Source organism: Sander lucioperca, chromosome 6 (genome assembly GCF_008315115.2).
Source record: "Sander lucioperca isolate FBNREF2018 chromosome 6, SLUC_FBN_1.2, whole genome shotgun sequence".
NCBI lineage: Eukaryota > Metazoa > Chordata > Actinopteri > Perciformes > Percidae > Sander > Sander lucioperca.
The window spans coordinates 38,539,989-38,559,577 of NC_050178.1; the positions used below are offsets into that span (position 1 = coordinate 38,539,989).

A 19,589-nucleotide genomic window follows, 5' to 3' on the forward strand; every position below is an offset into this window, starting at 1 on the left:
ACATTTTGTTTAAAAGCCTTTGTTTGTGATTGAAGCTGATAACAGTGTAGAGCTTTTGTAGGAAAAGTCTGTGTTCAATTAAATAATAATAAATTCTTAAAAGATTTTCTTCTTAAACTCCCCTGTCCCCTGCCAGTCAGCCATTTATTGCACAACACAGATAATGGGGCCTCTTCCATTCAAGGTAGAATATAATCTTGAACAGAAGCTGAAATGTGAAGCTGACCAATTAATATCAAATTGATAATGGTCATCATCATTTATAACCACTTAGAGATAATAAACAATACATCCCACCACAGTAATACTTTCAAAATTAAGATTCATGGGAGACCACCTCATTTTTAATGTTTTTTAATCATGTTTACTGATTGCCGGTGCAGAATTCTCCAGGTGTGTAATTGTAATTCTGTAGCTCTTCCAGGTCCTGAAGGAGTGCATGTTCGACTCACAGTTTCATGTTGAATAAACACCTGCCGCAAGATTTGGTAAAAAGCCTGTCACCTACACCTTTCTAATTAAGAGCCCTTGCCTTTTGCTGCTCTAATTCTGGCCCCCATTAATTTCTTCACAGTTGTGTGTGTCCGCCATTGGTCAACTGTGCCTTCTTCCACTCAGAGCACATTTCCTGCCTGTGGCAGCTCCTCTCGGGGGAATGACACTCATTCACGTTTGTTGGAGTGAAAGCAGAATTCACTTCTCACACAGTAGTAAAGCAAACTACACTCCAGGCCCAAAGAGACTAGTACTTCCCCTTTACTTGACCTCGTATGGACTGAGTTGTTCTCAGCAGGCAGTTGCCGGCTGCTGCTGCTGTTTTCAAAAGGAAATACTCAGTGAGAGCTAGAATGCAGCAATGGCAGCCCCTGAGCAGCAGAGCCAATGCAGGACCACTCGGCTACAGACAATGACACACACACACACACACACACACACACACACACACACACACACACACACACACACACACACACACACACACACACACACACACACACACACACATCCCCTCCGGGTGGCTGAATGATATTACATGTTGGGTTCAGATACAGGTGATGGCCTTTTTTAAATAACTAAATGATTATAATACAGTGGTTGTTTAAGCACTGAGCTGTGCATAAATGTAACACCAAGAAGCAATTAAGGGAGTCATTAATCGCCATATCCCCTATATGATACTGTAACCGGCAAAAATAAATGAATCAATGAATTGCCCCAAGCTCAAAGGTGTTTATACTTTATTTTACAATAAAAATGTAATTCTGTTGGAAGAGTTTCTGCACGCCACATGAATGCCCTTTTTGACTTTCAAAAGAGAGGGCTCCAGGCAAAGGTAATTCATGCCAGGGAAAAAAAGAAAGACACCTTTGTGCAGGCAGGAGAAAGCATTCTGTGACTCAGAGCCTGCTTTGCCTCCTTGTCACACACACACAGGAATTCTTTTTTCTACTGGGGCACTTATGGAGCTCAGCGCAAATTCTTTCAGGAAGACTTCTAAATAACTTCAATCACCACTATCTCTTTCTAAAACTATTCAGCTGTTAAGGTGTTCACTTTTCAGTAAACCAACCAAAATTGGCCACGAAATTCATGATCCAATCACAGCATGACATCCTGCTTTAAATGTCTTCTCTCCTTACTATCAGCTGTCTTTTCAGGCAAACGTGCAACCCTCCTCCTCCCCTTCCACCTCTGGTCATCGTCAACCTCGGCAACCTGAGTCCGTTTCCGGCAGACAGCTCCTTCGTTCGGTCTCCGGGTTCCTTCTCCACCATCGCCAGTGTCTAGGCTCCATCGGGGGGAATATGTCTGGCTTCTCTACCCCTTTGAAATATTTTAACGATGGAGTCTAATCCCCAAAGACTCTGTACATTTCATATTATGCTTATCTGCAAAACATCTTTGCATATCTGCAACGAAGTCTCTCCTGATTGAAATAAACAATTCTGTATTCTGTAATTGCATCAAAACATGGTTTTCATTCATTCAGTCTCTCTCTGCTTTTTAGCACTTTATCAGCATGCCTTGTGCAAAAGGCAGATTACTAGGTTGCCAGTCCATCACAGTGCCAATATTCATATTTAAATTCACACTTGTTGATACATAAATGCAGGAAAAACATGCAAACTTCACAAGCCCTGAGCATTCTTGTTACAAGGCAGCAGTGCTGCCCACTCAGCCTCTGCATAACGCTCTGCTTTTGTGATATCAGACATATATTAATGTTGGCAGTTCACAGATCTGCAGATTGTTGCTTGGTTACATCTGCAGATGTGTTTAGGCCTCGATACAGTATCGTCACTTATAGGTTTTCTATGGAGAATTAATGTGGAAGATTATGTGACAAAACATTTTATATGTCACTGTGACAAAATGCAGATAAGACTGCTATATGGATCTACATGTACGTCATTACATTCATTGCGCTGTGCTGTAAGCTTCTGTGTTATACTTTGAATGGGATAAAGCTTTTCTTAGGCTTGGCCTTATTTTACGTGTACATTTCCTCTACTTGTGCCTGAGGTGTGGAAATGTTCAACAAAAAAGGATACAGGGGTGAAACATTGCCCAAGGTTGTAGAAAAGAGTCAGGATCCTCCAAGCGCTTGGTAATGTTCTGACCCCAATGTAAGTCCATCAATGCCATTTTGCTAATGAACTGATCTATGATTTACACAGTGGAACTCGTTTCCTGCCGCCGCCTCTCGCAAAGTGCTGACAGTGCCTCTCTGTATTCGGCAGACCCTTTGTGTGATTGTGAGTAAGCTGATTTGTGTTATTCATCTTAAATCCCTGATCCAGTCTGGTTGTCAGTTGATAACTTTGGGTCACTGCTCACAGAAGGAGAAGAAATACTTTAGGGGGAAAATTTTATTGCATAAAACCAATTACTGAGCTACTCTGGGTGCATGGTGTTTGCATACAGATCTGTGCTTATGTAATTCATGATGCATAATCGAGATGCCTCATATGCAGCACATATTTTCAACAAAAACAAAATTGTGTGTATAGCGCTTTTTCAAACCTTTACATTAGTATTATTACAGTTGATTGAGTGGCCATTGACGCTGAAACAAAAGAATGCACAGGTGCAAAAAATATTTCTTCCACATTTTTATAAAACAAATCCCTGTGAGCTCCTTAGTCTCTGCTCATGTGATCACAAGGTGTAATGGGGAAAAGGTAAGAGCTGTGGGACATCTGTGGCATAAAGTGAACATCCTGAAGTTTAATGAGGCTTAATGTTACAGATGCGTGTCTCCTGCTGACTGAAGCTCACTTCACACAAGCTGGCACTTTCGTGAGGGAAAAAAGTAAAGCAGAAAGCATTCATTGGGACATTGTTTCTTTTTTTAGTGAAACCCAGAGAAATCACTATGTTCAGAGACGACAGTCAATGAATTGCAGGTAATGGAGTGCACCTCCATCCACAAGATTATATTGAGATACATACATAACTTATGTTGAAATCACGACATTAACACTGAGCACTCACAACTCCAATCACAGCTTAGATTTACGGTCTTATCAAGTGTTTCTTAATACGGGAACAAGAAATGTCCATCGTTTTTAGCCCTATACCTTAGGGGGGCTAAATGGCAGGTCTTGACAAAAATGGTCAGGTACAAAACAAACACTTCAAAGGTTTACAAAAAAAGATACGTAAATGTTTATAGATTTATTAATATAGCCTTGATTATGGAAGTGCAATTGACTAACTCTTGAAACAGAAGACAATTGGCTGTTTTTAATTATTTTTTCTGAAGCAGTTTTTGGGTGTAGTAATGAAACTGAAAGATATGTTAATGGCATAAACAGTGAACAGAAAATATTTAAACAAATGTTTACAGTAGCTACATGTGGTCTGCTGTGAAATTGTGGCGATCAGCCTGGGCTGATTTTGGCAAACAAAAAAAAGATTGTAATCTGGCAGAGATTACAGCTAATAAATTGGAAAAATTACTTTAGAAGAGAGTGTTGGTGAACTGTATGGATATGGTCGAAACTAAATTATGGTGATGTAAGCGTCCACAACACAAGTTATCGTTCAACTTTGTCACAGAGATTGCAATTTCATTTCATTTCATTGCAAAAGTTTTAATTTCTAATAACAAGCGCTGTAGTGGATGCTGATTGACATGGAAAGTAACACGCTTCATTATTTCAGAAAAAAACAGCGAAAGAAATGCTGAATGAATGATTGCATTGAGTTACAGAAGCTAGTTGAACAGAGACTAGCCCGAACGTGACGTCACAACTTTGGCTCCCTATAGAAACAACAGACAACAAACTTAGAAAAAAAAAGACTACAAAAATATGGCACAAGTTGTATTAACCCAGAATAATCCTGTAAACTTGAATGCAGCTGTTTGTTTGCTGTATCATTTCTGTTATTAGAGCCCACATGCCTCCCATGTTAAATCATTATTTTCAAATATACACTCTGTAATTCAACTCCAATATATTTTTGAATGGCAAGTACAAGCTCAGGGCCAATATCAATAATTCCAATTCCACACTCTCCCAAGGCAGAGAGACTGTGTGTGTTGTGTGTTTTCAGAAGATAATGTCCTCCGGTCCAATTTTATGAGGGATTTTCCATTGATTGTTTAGTTTTCAACCACAGTAACACTGTAATTAAAGTTAATGTTGTGTGCCTGGTCTTCCTACAACACTATTAATTATTTTTTAGACCGTGGGTGGCGAGGTCATGGTGTGAAATGGCACTGCTCCAGTTTGTTTGAGTGATTTTTCTAATAGACAGACAGGCAACGATATGATTTGTAATATACTGTGTGTGTATTGCTGTAGCGATTGCATTACCCAGACAGACAGATCAGTGACGGGGGAATGAGGGAATCCTAACTTAATTTGGAGATAATAGCAGATGCTCTGCTGTCTGCCAAGCGTCTCCGGAGAGACCTGTCTAGGGTCGGGAGAAGGGTCTGGGTGAGTGTTGAGACATGGTGTCTGATGGCATGTCTTTTTCATGTTGTGATAGTGACTCAGCTGACTATTTTCACCTTCGCTGCGGCCTGCTGTCCTGTCTCTTCCAACCCCAGCGCACCTACTGTTGCAACGCCATCATGTCTACCTTGACAAACTCACAGCCAGACACGGCTTCATGTTTCTCATCAGAGAGCCTCAGGGATAAATGGTCCTGAGTGTTGACAATGGCTGTAATTTTTGAAGAGGGTGAGGAGCTGTGTCTCTTTATTCAGCTAACCTGGTTACAGACCTTCTCTTTGCTTGTGTGAGCACACAGTGTAATCTAAAAGCAACACCTGGGCCACTAGGCGATGCAAAATAGACGGCATGCCAAAGTACTGGCACACCCCTGAAATGAATTAAGGTGGGCTATTCAGGTTTTGTCCTGACCTTGGGGAGATGTGCATACTGGTTTCTGCTCTCTGAGAAACAAGCTGAATGCAGTCTTTTATTAGAGTCACTGTGAAATGTGTAATGTATGTTAATCCATCTAGGATTGGGAGGAGGAAAGCCAGGTTCTGAAGGGACAAAATAATGGTGTAAAGAGAGAAGGAGATAGGAAGGAGGCGGTAGAGAGGGCAGAAAAGGAAAGGAAATTGGTTCAAATGGGACAGTGAAGAAGACCAGTCGAGGGGAGAAAGAGACATTGAGAAAATGATAGAGAGGTGTTAGGCACAGGCAGAAGCAGGCAGTCAGATACAGCCAACAGATGGAACAGATAGAGAGAGCCAGAAAAGACAGCTGGAAAGACAAGGGCAAATTCACTGTGCAGCTGAAAAGCTCCCTGAATCTGATTTTTGTCACACGTCAAGTGTAACACAGATTTTATATTTTCTAGTCCATGTGATGCAAAGAGCAGCATGACACATATATATATATATTTATTTCTGGTCTGAACCTGTAGACCACAGAAAATCAGGCTCTGATGCATGTGATAGGCATGAAACTTGACAGCGCTGCTATGACAATAAGAAAAAAATATAATTCACCTGAGACAGCTGCCATAATGTTGTTGTCCATGGCCTGCTTGGCTGAGCTAGCTCTAAATCAAGATAAGTAACTTATAAAAGAATAAATTGCACCTTTATACTTTTAAATGAAAAGTTGTAATCATAAGCAATAGATCCTTCCTGAATTCAGTACAGAGTTGCTGAACTTTGACATGCAAATGTGTGCTGTTGACCAATAGGAAGCTGAAACAGGAGCAGAGGTTGCAAAATGTATGATGCTGTTGTAGCTGTGTTGTACCATCCGATTTTTATTTTTTAGAATAAGGCACAAAAAATAATGGTTTGGAGAACGTTATTAGACAGAAGTCAATGGTACAAATACATCTTTTGAATAAACTATGTGAACTTATTTGTCCTATTAACAACTGAGCCAGCAGTTATATAGAGTCTTTTCAAACTGACAGAAGCTGACAGAAGGGTTAGGGTTTGAGGGGTAGCATATGCTCAAGACCCAAAAATGAGATAAAATGGAACTTAATTCATCTTTAGAAAAAAGGTGCTACCTGAATGTTTGGTACACTGAGTTTAGCTAATAAGAGTGTCAGAAAAATAGAGATGAATTTTATTGGTACTACTAGCCTACTCTTATCAATACTCCTTATCGGTCCTGTATGATAATCTTTTTTTTTGATATATTTCTAGAGCACCAATATTTACAACAGCAAAGTCAGTTATTATATAAACTTGATACAGAGAGTTTATACATTGACTTGGCTGTTGATATTATCATATCTCTGGAAACAAATCTAAATTCTGCTTAAAATAAATAATATTCCTGACATTAAACACTGAGTAAAGTTTAAAACAAACATAGAGATCAGTCACCATGATTCATCCTGTTCACTGTCACCTTCCCTCGCCCACGTCACGCAAACCCTAACCCTAATCTAAGCCAAAAGGGGCACTGTGTGAGGGGACGCATGAGGTGCACCAAGCTGCAGCTGTAGCTCATTGACACAGCCTGCCCCCCACCAACACCGATACAGAGAGCTGAGAAGAGGCAGACAGAAGACAGGCTTCATTTGTGATCTTACATTACACTAAAACCATATTTTCCAATCCATTTATCTCACTCTCTGGGTTTCCTAGAAACACTCGCACTGTAGAGCCCTGATAGCGGCTGTGCGTAGATCACAAAGTAAATGGAACAATGTACGTTTACTGTGTGGAATATAATTAAAGCAGGATACGACATAATCCCATACACTACATACATTAAGTGTTGCTGTAATGCTGTCAGGGGGTGAACCATGAATCAAAACCTACACCGTCAATAAGGTGGGACTCCAGTTAAATCACACTTTTGGTATGGTATGACCAGTAGCTTATCATGGCAAACTTTACAAAGGCATTTCTGTGAAACTGACATAAATGGGTTAGTTAACTGACTGACTGACTGAATGCCTGTTCTCTGATTTGCTGCTGTTACCATTTACAGTTATCCTTTAGGTGCCACAAGAGTCAGCAAAGATTACGTAGGCTTGCTTTAACATAGAGGACCATTAGTCATGTAGCTGACCTGAGAGTTATTGTGGAGCTTTAGTACATTTAAATCTTAAAGACACATACTGCATATTGTATACTGACTGTATAAAGAAGTAGGATTCGTACAGCAGATGTGATGACTTTTGACTAGTGGTGGAAGAAGTATTCAGATCCTTTAGGTAAGTAAAAGTACTAATACCACACTGTAAAAATACTCTGTTACAAGTAAAAATGTTACTTAAAGGTGCTGTAGGTAGGATTGTGAAGATCCAGGACTTAGCCAAAGCATTTGAACATCGACAACTTCTCAGTCCCTCCCCCCTTTCTGCTAAAGCCCAAACGGTCTCCTAAGCCATTCCCCCCACAAGGGAGAATGAATGCGTGTTCATGAGCAGTGTTAGACACCCCCCCTGGCCCTAATTGGAGGATCTGAACAGGGAGCGGTGGATTTTTGCAAATCGCACTACAGGTGGTGCTGGACTTTTTTCTAAATTACCTCTTTCATGTAGTTCTATTCAAACATAGGGTCAGTTTCAGCAAATATGACAGAACGTTAGTTTTATAAGTCTTACCTACTGCATCTTTAAGTAAAAGTATGTAAGCATAATCAGGAAAATGTACTTAAAGTATTAAAAGTAAAAATACTCAATGCAGAAAAATCCTCACATTTTAGATACTGGAAACGATCCAAACAGTTCTGTGTTTAATGGTATAATCATTTCAGCCAGACTTGTTGGCCTGTAGAGTGTTGGGTAGTTTAGTTTACAATAAAACATTGTATTTTATAAACTACATGTGTTTTGTGTGCAAAAAATCTTTTTGTAAAGTAACTAGTAACTAAAGGTGTCAGATTAATGTAGTGGAGTAAAAACTACAATATTTCTCTCTGAAATGTAGCAGAGTAAAAGTAGAAAGTGGCATGAAAAGAAAAGACTCAAGTAAAGTACACGTACTTCACATTTGTACTTAAGTACAGTACTTGAGTAAATGTACTGTTACATTCCACCACTGCTTTTGACAGTGATACTGTATATCTAAGACAGTGTCGGCGTTATGGTGGGGCATTCGAAGGCCGTGCCCCCCCTAGCAGTCATTGATGCCCTTCCTACCACAGGCCATGGCGTGGCAAAAAAATATCCCTTTTAGTTATTATTTTAATATTAAATGTGCAAACTGTAACTTAAATTAAATCAAATTAATTAACGGGGAGAATGCATCATTTTAGTTGTGCACGCATAGCAGGTTACTAGGCTTGGTCAATGCTCAAGTTTACTCAGCGGCCCTCGAATGCCCCACCATAACACCGACACTGGTTGAGCTGCAGCGCGCAGAATCCATTTCAAGTTGTTGGTTGGAATCGAAAAGAATAGAACTGATAGTTTGTCCGTCCTCAGGCAGTTAGCCTAATTATCGACAAAAAATGGATTTAGGGCCCTGACACACCAACCCGATTATCGGACAGTCTGGCGAGGTCAGTGACTCGAGTCTGTTCGGTGTGTTCTGTGCCGTCGTCCGTCGGAGGAGCTTTCGGCCTTCATTTTGGCCGACCCGACATGCTCAGTCAGAGACAGGGCAGTCGGGACTCACCCGGAAATGGCGAGCGGATGAGCCTCTCAAAATCTGACGAAAATCTTTTAAACTGACCTTTGTCGATCTGAAATGAAGACAGATTCAGCAACTGCACGGCCTATTTCTTGCTTAAAATGTTTTCAGAAACACGTTTCGGTGAACTATTTTAGTACAATATGAGATCGTATTCTGAACAAGCCGCCATGACAGTCTGGCTGTGAATTTCCGGAGAAAAAAGACCCACGTGACGCGTTCGTCCTATCAGCGCCGGTTTTCATTTTCTGGGAAACAATACAGAGAAGCGCCGCCTGTTGCTATGGAGTCATATTACGTTTCGCGCATGCGCAGAGCCTACGCTCAAGTCGACGTCGCCTCAGTGTGTTTTGAGGCATTTTTTTGGACCTCGGGGACCCGACTGATCAGTCCGACTGCCTTTTCTGCCGTCGGTCGGCCGTCTGGTTGGTGTGTAACAGCTCTTAGACCTCCTCCTCTTCAACCTCTTCAAACAGCAGACTCTGACAATCCAGGTCACCACCACCAGTACAGCCACGGTCTCTGATTTTTAATAATTATTGGTGCTTATTTCTTAGAACTTTGTGTGGGAATAGCAGGTGCAGAAAGACAACATTCCTGCACACAGACACCTACACTCAGACACGCACATACAGATGCACAGACACACACAGACACAGACACACACACACACACACACACACACACACAGCAGGCCCAGTTAGGAGGAGGACACAGTTGAGTTTCATAGCACCTACAATTATTACACAATTATTACACTCGGGTCTAGTACACCCGAACACCTCATATGTAATAGTTATGTGTAGGTGGTTCTGTGTGCTGTCATTGAAAATAAGTTATTTTTTATGTTCTTCACAGAAAATGAGCCAAGGCCAATGAGTTTGAGTTAGAAGAAATAATAAATAGCATAATTTTTCTTTTAGCAAACATTGAAAACGGGTCCCACAGACACGAACAGCTTACAAAGGTTAAAAGTTTCTTATATTAAAGGGGTGATAGAATGATTATATAGGATATTTCACACTGTTCCTTAAGGTCTCCTAATAGGGTATGTAACATTGGTTGGGCTGAAAATTGCTGAAAAATTGAATATGGCCCTATTTGTAACAAGAGCTTTTCTTCCAAATATGGTATGCGCATGAATATTTAGATGAGTTGCGCGCTGATTGGTTTAAGTGAACCACATACACATCCATTGGAGACGAGACAGCAGGTCTCATATTTCAGACACTGCAAAGTTATACATTGTTTGTCTGTTATTTCATTATTAAATTCATTTCTGAGACTTTTTTATGTGAGAAATCAACTATATAAAGCTCAAATATGGGCCGTTTTACGAAAATTGATGGCTAATTGCAAATTTGGTAAGATGTGTCGGACTTTAGGAGCTCCACACAGTCTGACGAGAAAACGGCAACCTCCATACCCAGTGAAAGTCACCGTTTCTCAGTTACTGCTCGGGGCTCCGCGGAGCTGGCTGGCTGCCAGCTGCCAGCATAAATAGAGTATATTTACAGTTTGAATTTCGTCACACCACTTATATAACATATACCCCATGGTCTTATAAAGCTAACAATGGTGTCCGATTTCAATTGAATGCATTTTTGTGAACATTAGGGATTTCGTTAGCTGCTACTGTCCCTTCAATCCTATGTGTACATTTCGCGGCTAATTAGCTTCACTTTCGGCATAATTAGAGTATATTTACAGTTTGAATTTCGTCACGCCACTTATTTAACATCTACCCCAAGGTCTTATAAAGCTAACAATGGTGTCCGATTTCAATTTAATGCATTTTTGTGAACATTAGCTAGGAATTTCGTTAGCTGCTACTGTCCCTTCAATCCTATGTGTACAGATCACGGCTAGTTAGCTTCACTTTCGGCATAATTAGAGTATATTTACAGTTTGAATTTTGTTTATATTTACCCACCGAACTGTCGTTATTCAACTATGACAAGGTAAAATCGGTTTTGCATTCTATCACCCCTTTAAAAAGGAGATACACAATGACAAGCCAGCTGGAATCTGCCACTGTCTTTGTCTCTCTCCTGCGCGCGGTGCGTTCCCAATTAAGTGGAGTAAGTAAAGTTAGACAGTGTCCCCCCACTGATGACCCAATGCCCCTCCAGTAGATGTGTTCTGGCGCCGACTCTGATCTAAGAACTGATGTGAACAGCTTAGGTGTGAACGCAGACACAAAGAGCTGATGGAAACACAGCTGAGGCTCCAGTCATATCACTCAGCTCATGTCAGCCCTTCCTGTCTCCACCTATTGAGTGGGAGAGTGAGAGGCGCCTGGGCTGCACCAGCAGCTGTGGGATCAGGTGGCTATTCTTCCCAGGGCTCGGGCCATACGATCCTGTCCTGCCATCCTTCCTCCCTCATCTCTTCCACAACTGATCAGCATGCATGCTGTTGCACGCTGTCCGCCTGCCAAGAAGAGTGTAGGAGAGGACACTTTGTAATCTACGGCTGCCATGATGACTTTGAGGACCCCAGTTGTCACCTCCCATTCTGTCTCACCTCACCCTTTTCCCCACAGTCGTAATCCTGGAGCTGTCAGTGGGCAGAGAGTTATGCTCTGACCAGCGAGAGGGCATTTTGTCATAGAGATGAAAAGTGGGAAAAAAGAATGTGGGCAGCGGAGGCCTATAAACTTGTTTTATTGCATTGCAGAGAGGCGCTTCCGTGGAGCACATGCTTTTAATTAATGATACCCCCACCTGACCCTGCGCTACTTTGTGCTGTACATCCAACAGCTGGGGTGCCCTGAGCCTCAAGCAGAGAACTGCCTTGGCACTGCATGTACTTGGTGCATCCATCCTTAAACTAAACAAGTCAAACACATTTTATGGCTGCAATAGTTGCCTATTATTCTCAGTATGATCATATCTTTAGTTGTAACAAGTTATAAAAACTTTCAGTGTAGAAGCATTACTATGCTGGGAAAATTGATTTTTATTCTAAAACACAAGTGCTGTGAAATCGGGGATTTTAACCCCGATTTATCTGAGATATCTGATTCAATTTGGTTTTGTAACTGTAACCTGTTTCATCCTTATCAATGTGTATATGTACGGCACTGTATTTTCATAAACTAATACTTTTGACAATACAAGGTGAAATGCTTTGTGAATGCATAGTTGCTTTTCAGAGAGGATATGAAAAATACATGGGATTCAGGTAAGGAAAGTGCAGGCTAACATCAAAGCCATCACACAAAAGACAGGAAGAGCTACCGCATGAAAGATTGATGAGGCACTTAAAACTAAGATTAAAAAAAAAACTATAAAGGAAAACAAAAAGGAATCTTTTATAACTCATCATAAACAACAGAGGGTCTTCGCTTTCACAAGAGAACTCCTGAAATATAGATTACTGGACTTGCGACCCGGGATGACTGGCATGCTGTACCAAGTCTGTCTGTTTCAGCTGTGATGGGCATTGATAGTTGGTCATGATTTATGGATGCCACAGTAGAAGGAAAAAGGATGAGTTCCCTGCCCTCCACTGTTTTATTAATCCTTCAACACTTGATCTTTTTGTGTTTTGGAAAGGGTGTATAAACAACCAAAAACGAAATGACGAACATAGGAAGAGGCATTTGCTATGAATCGATGTCAGAAGCAGTATGTGCCTTTTCAAACAATTAGAAAAGACCGCCATTGATTGAATGTGTATGTGTCTCTGTTGGCATAAGACAGAGGCTTTATTGCTGCAAGGGGCTTCTTTTAAAGTGTTCAGACAGTTTGGTGCCTGGTGTGTGAAATCTGTGATATCAATACTGAAATCTGAGTCTCTCTCTCTCTCTCTCTCTCTCTCTCTCTCTCTCACACATACAGTACACACACACACACACACTGATAGATATAGGTAGGCTATTTCCTGGTCAAAATTCATAGGTTATTGAGAGGTTTTACCAGCTCGATGGTGTTTTAAGCCCCCATGTCTCCTTCCAGGCAGCGCTGCGACCGTTGACTTCAAGGCACCTAACCCTAACCTTAACCCTAACCATAACCATTGCCTAATCCTAGCGCCTTCCAGGCAGCACTGCCTGGAAGGAGACATTGGGGGCTTAAAACACCGATAAACGTTTTACCACCCTAGCAAAACAGCTCTAAGCATCGCAAAGTGAGTGTGTCGGTCAGTCGGTCCAGCATTTTGGTCCAGACTAAATTATCTCAACAACTACCTGACGGATTGCCATTGAACTTGGTACAGTCACCCATGGTCCCCAGACGATGAAGCCTAATGACTTTCGTCTTTTAGTTTACTGCCATCAAATGATGACATTTCTCTCAAACAACTCAATTGATTGCTATGGAATTGGGTACATATATCTATTGTGCCTTTTTTTTTTATCTAGCACCACCAGCAGGTCAAACTCTTCACATAAACAGTGAAATATCGCAGCATCTACAAGGATTTGAATGATTTTAGCGAACCCCTGACTTTTCCTCTATAGCGCCAATGAATCTTAAAGCACTGCTGTGACTAAATACAGTTTCACAGAGCCGCCAGCCTGACTGTGGGCTCTTAGTCTTGTTTATTGCTGCCCCCGATTTAGCCCTCACTGTCAGGTCTACCCCATCTATTGCCACATACAAATATTATTTAAAGTGCCCATATTATGAAAAAATCACTTTTTCTGGGATTTGGGGTGTTATGTTGTGTCTCTGGTGCTTCCACACACATACAAACTTTGAAAAAAATCCACCCATGCTGTTTAGAGTGAGATACAGTTTCTGAATGTGTCCTGCCTTCAGTCTCTGGGTGAACTGTTCAAAATCAGCACGCCTTGTGATGTCACAAGCCGAAACGAGCAGGCTAACCGCAACCATTAGCTCGTAGCGTTAGCATGCTAACGCTAGCATGCTAATGCTAGCATGCTACCTTGTTCTCAATAGCAAAGCACTGCTACAACACACATAAGTTCACCATAATCTACAAAAGAACTACTTCCATGTGCGCCCTCATTTAGAAGTCTCCCAGCTAATCCTGCCTTGTAACTGAGCAAAGTTGTAGAAACAGCCTTTCTTTTACTGTCTATGGAGCTAGCTAGCTGACATGATCTACATCTGAGCTACTGGGCATGTGCAGTGCAATCAAAGATAGTACAGAAGAAGAAGAAGAAAAGAGGTCTCACTCTGTAGCTAAAACAGAGACCAGCTGAAAAGAGGATCTGCAGCAGTGAGAGAGAGCGCTGCAGTACAACACAAATATGGTGTTTTTTGAAAATTAAACCATGTAAACCTATTCTGGTACAACCTTAAAATACAATTATGAACCTGAAAATGAGCATAATATGGCTGCTTTAAGACCCATGTTTTGACTTTGAGTCCCCACAATTAACATAAATAGATAATTGCTTTAATTTAGCCTATTTTCCTTTAAAGTGCCCATATTATGAAAAAAAATCACTTTTTCTGGGATTTGGGTGTGTTTTGTGTCTCTGGTGCTTCAACACACATACTCTACGCTACACGCTAACCCTAACCCATGCTGTTTTGAGTGAGATACAGGTTTCTGAATGTGTCCTGCCTTCAGTCTCAGGGTGAGCTGGTCAAAATCTGCACAGCTTTCTACGTAACTAGCCAAGACGATGGGTCTAGGGGGCTAACCGTTAGCATGCTCGCGCTAGCATGCTAGCTCGTTCTCAATGGCAAAACACTGCTACAACACACACGAATTCACCCTAATCTACAAAATAAATTGTATAGAACTACTTACATGTCCCTGTTCTGCAGGTATTCCACACAAAGTTGGAAGTGCGCCCTCATTTAGAAGAAGTCCCCAGCTAATCCTGCCTTGTACAGGCCGAAGTTGCAGAAACACCTAGCTAGCTCATGTAATCCTTACCTAGCTACTGCGCATGTGAGATTGCCAACAAAGACGTTACAGAAGTTGCGAGGTCTCACTCTGTAGCTAAAACAGAGACCAGCTGAAAAGAGGATCTGCAGCAGTGAGAGAGAGCACTGCAGTACAACACAAATATGGTGTTTTTTGAAAATTAAACCATGTAAACCTATTCTGGTACAACCTTAAAATACAATTATGAACCTGAAAATGAGCATAATATGGCTGCTTTAAGACCCATGTTTTGACTTTGAGTCCCCACAATTAACATAAATAGATAATTGCTTTAATTTAGCCTATTTTCCTTTAAAGTGCCCATATTATGAAAAAAAAATCACTTTTTCTGGGATTTGGGTGTGTTTTGTGTCTCTGGTGCTTCAACACACATACTCTACGCTACACGCTAACCCTAACCCATGCTGTTTTGAGTGAGATACAGGTTTCTGAATGTGTCCTGCCTTCAGTCTCAGGGTGAGCTGGTCAAAATCTGCACAGCTTTCAACGTAACTAGCCAAGACGATGGGTCTAGGGGGCTAACCGTTAGCATGCTCGCGCTAGCATGCTAGCTCGTTCTCAATGGCAAAACACTGCTACAACACACACGAATTCACCCTAATCTACAAAATAAATTGTATAGAACTACTTACATGTCCCTGTTCTGCAGGTATTCCACACAAAGTTGGAAGTGCGCCCTCATTTAGAAGAAGTCCCCAGCTAATCCTGCCTTGTACAGGCCGAAGTTGCAGAAACACCTAGCTAGCTCATGTAATCCTTACCTAGCTACTGCGCATGTGAGATTGCCAACAAAGACGTTACAGAAGTTGCGAGGTCTCACTCTGTAGCTAAAACAGAGACCTGACACAGGGTGAAAAGAGGAGCTACAGCAATGTGCAGTACAACAAAAATATGGTGTTTTTTGAAAATTAAACCATGTAAACCTATTCTGATACAATCTCAAATTACAATTATGAACATGAAAATGAGCATAATATGGCCACTTTAAAGCTTTTTCTCTACTTTTCTCATTTTAATTATCAAGTTGAACCGCCCTGTGAAGCACGTTGATCAACATGCGTTTTTTGCGAATTTAAATGTCCTCTATGAATTAAATTTAAAAAATTAACTTCACTGTTTAAATCAGCTTGGATTATTTCTGTGGATTCATCCTTAGAACCCAACACACAGAAGATCTATACTAACTATTTATATGCATGGCATTAACCAAATTGCATTTTTTTAATGCCCTGATTTGAGTTCATGGTACATTTCACATGACATCACAATGCTGGAAATAAATTACTGTACACATACATACAGTGGCCACTGATAAGTGTGTCCTGACAAGCTGCCATCTTACTGTGGGCATTTAAATCCCCTTAAGGGTGGAATTAGTCATGTTAATAACAACTTTTTAATTCCATCAGATGGTAGCGAGATGGGGGATAGAAAAGCAGTTATCCAACAGTCAAAGCTGGAATGCTGATCATGTATTTTTAATGAACTCGTGGTAAGATCAGACACTGAAAAGGCCTAAACATCTCTGGGATATTTAGTTCCTCTAAAAGCCACAAATGAAATGAACAAATGTTTTGGGTTATGAAGTAAACAGTGGTGGTAGTGACTTCAGCACACAGTGGCCACTCTGGAGGGAGAGATGTTTGGCTGGCTGTGACCTTTTAGATGGTTTTCAGATCACCCAATAGGGGTTCTGCTCCTATTGGGTTTTTCCCCCCCAGGCTGTGTTTTACAATAGGAAATATACAAGAACACAGCATATATGTTTTTAATCTTTACTTAAGGCACTATACACACAAACACATCATACACTCCAGGCCCTGAGGGAACTAAAGGCGCATTCACTCACTTTTCTGTATAGATATTATTTGAGGTGTTCAGAGAACCTTAACAAAAAGAGGAAATATATTGAGGTTGTACAAAGCTTTACCCAGTGTGCTGTAGTTCTGCCGCTTGAGGGTTGTACAGAAAGATGCCAAAGAATATCAAGAAATTCTGAATTGAACTGCACAACAATTTCCTTTTATCTCATGTTCTTTTAAATGTCAACAGTGTATGAGAGTGTGTATGTGTGTGTATGTGTGCAACCCTGTCTCCTGAAAAAACATGTTCCCATACAACTAAAGCGCATTTTCAATTACAATCAATCATTTTGAGCATGTGGTTAACGTTGTAAATTGAAACAACACGACAACTACTTAGTTAGGTTTCAACAACAAAACCAGTAAGGTGTAGGGAAATATCATGGTTTGGGTTTAAGCTGGAGTGCCGAACTTTTGTCTCCCCCCCTTCTGGCAGTGAGAGTAATTACACAAACACTGTCTACGTGCTTAAGAAAAGCAGTGGTATTCATAATAACGCCGCATCGCAATGGTCTCTCCCGCCTTCCTGCCTGTCAAGGTATTGGGTAGTCTCGGATTGCCAGACCTTCCTCCACAGCGCTGCGAAGGAGGGTCTGGCTAGTCCACACAGCATTCCTGGATGGGAGAAAAGCGTTGTGAAGAGCTGTAAGTGAGTGAGCAAGTTAGGATGATGTTACTCTGTGTACTGCTCATGTAACAACGTTGTTGTGGAGTTAATAAACTACCTTCTGAGTACAACTAAGCCAGCGCGGGAATGTCGCCACAGAAACCAGACATCACAACTCCAGTATACTGAGAAATACAGAGAGCTTTCCCTGGCGGTGATAGGCTTAATCAGCATTATTTGAACTTGTTTAGCAAGTGCTTACAGTAAAAGGAATGGACGTTTATTTATATGTAAATGTTCGACACTATAGTTTTAAAATACGTACATTTGTTACGTTAATGTAAGTTAAGTTACAGTTTTATTTGATTGCTAAACGACAGTGGGCACAAGTGGAGCAACGTGCAAAACTCTGCACAGCAGCAGTTCATGTGAACCAAACTCTAGATCGTTTTTCATTGCTTGAACACAGTTTTCAAAACTCTACACACTTATCCCATGGCTTTAACCACAACCTGCACAACACTGGATTTACAGCACTTTGTTCAAATGCTAACACACTGCTGTCAAAACTGTTAACCACACATTCAAAACAGAATAGATTTCAGTCTGGCGCTTATCAAACACTGCTGATTGCAATTTTAGCTGAAAGCCTAAGCAGGTGTCTTGTTTTAGACTAGTTAGTGAACATATATGGTATTTATACAGAAAAAGCTCAGAAAGTCTTTTTTTTGTATACAAACACCAAATAAGAATGAAACAATTATACACTGTACCGTCTGAGAGAAACAGGTAAAAGAGCAAAGATACCAATATGTCCAGGTAAGATGTCTGAGGTTATATACACAGCTATACAAAAAAAGAAGTGAAAAACACTATATCGTTACTATAGTAAAACTGCGTTCTTACTGTTTTTCAGAAAGTAATGGAAGTGAAAGCAATGGAAACTCCACATTCATTTGTATTTAGAGATGATGAAAACACTAAATCCCATTGGCTGAACAAAGTTCTCAGTTGCATGAACTCATTTAGCTAATTGTGCAGTCTGTTGTCAATACCTTAAACCATTTCACATGGTAAAACACAATTTGCAGATCTCACTTAGACTTGTCAGCAAAACTCTAAACACATTCTCAAAACACATTCTGCACTCTAATGCACATGTCATCCATACTGGTAAGCACAAGTGACAACATTCAAATACAAATAGAGAACACATGTCATTGATTGAACACAACCACTCAAAATTGATTTCACTTGTTTCAAATGATGTTACACAACCAATATAAGCCAGTTCAGAGGGCAAACAGGTTGTTGAAGGTGGGAAGGAGAAAGTCTGAGAATGGATAGAAGAAACAATGTGAGAGGACGAGGACAAGTGCGTATGTGAGGTGTCAGGGCTGGATACGGCACACAAGAGGCTTATGGGGGGGACTTATGGAGGGACAATATTGCTTATGATGTCGATGAAGTGCTCTGGCCTGACCCAGCCCAAAGACAAAAAGAAGCACAGTGATCACATGTTTACTCCTTTGATTTGTGTCCCTTTTAGTATTGTATACTGTAGTACAGTGCATTGTAAGCTGTATACTGTACAATGAACACATTGTATGGCCCTGAACAGTGTGCTTTCCAACAGTACTGACTGCTCAATAGATTTTGACTGGTTGCAGGTTCATATCAACAAAGAACAAGAATTAAAGTATCACAGAGACAAAGGACAAGTTTGTGAGATGCAGGGTACAGTACTGTAAAAATAGGGGTACAAGGAGGAGGAAGAACAACAAAAATTGCAAAGAGCAAAGCAGAGTAGTAATTTCTGATAAATTTTGAGCTACTATGTTAGAACATTGAACAATGACGGAAAAATATGAAATTTGTTTTGAGATTAAAAATGTACTTCTCCCTAATAACTATATGTTATGCTGCTTGATAGTGTATATCATGTTGATCACTTTGTTTATGATTTGAGAGCAGTGTTTGATTTTGAACACAGGTAAAACTGTTTTGAGGCAACAGTTTCATTTTTCAAGAGGAGTCAGAGGTTTTGTAAATAGTGCTTGAAGATGAGGTTTTGTGTTTAATGTTTTCAGAAAATGGAGCAATTTTCAAAAATTGTGTTTTAGCAATTGAGAAAAACTGTACGTACCTTCAGTTTTTTTTC

At 40.6% G+C, this 19,589-nt stretch overlaps 1 long non-coding RNA gene across 1 annotated transcript; it reads left to right on the top strand.

Annotated features, from left to right (window-relative positions):
• Positions 1–18,510: 18,510 nt before the first annotated feature.
• LOC116065352 lies at positions 18,511–19,209 on the top strand. The gene is made up of 2 exons (XR_004108706.2): positions 18,511–18,745; positions 19,099–19,209. It is a non-coding gene; the product is annotated as an uncharacterized LOC116065352 (long non-coding RNA).
• Positions 19,210–19,589: the final 380 nt, after the last annotated feature.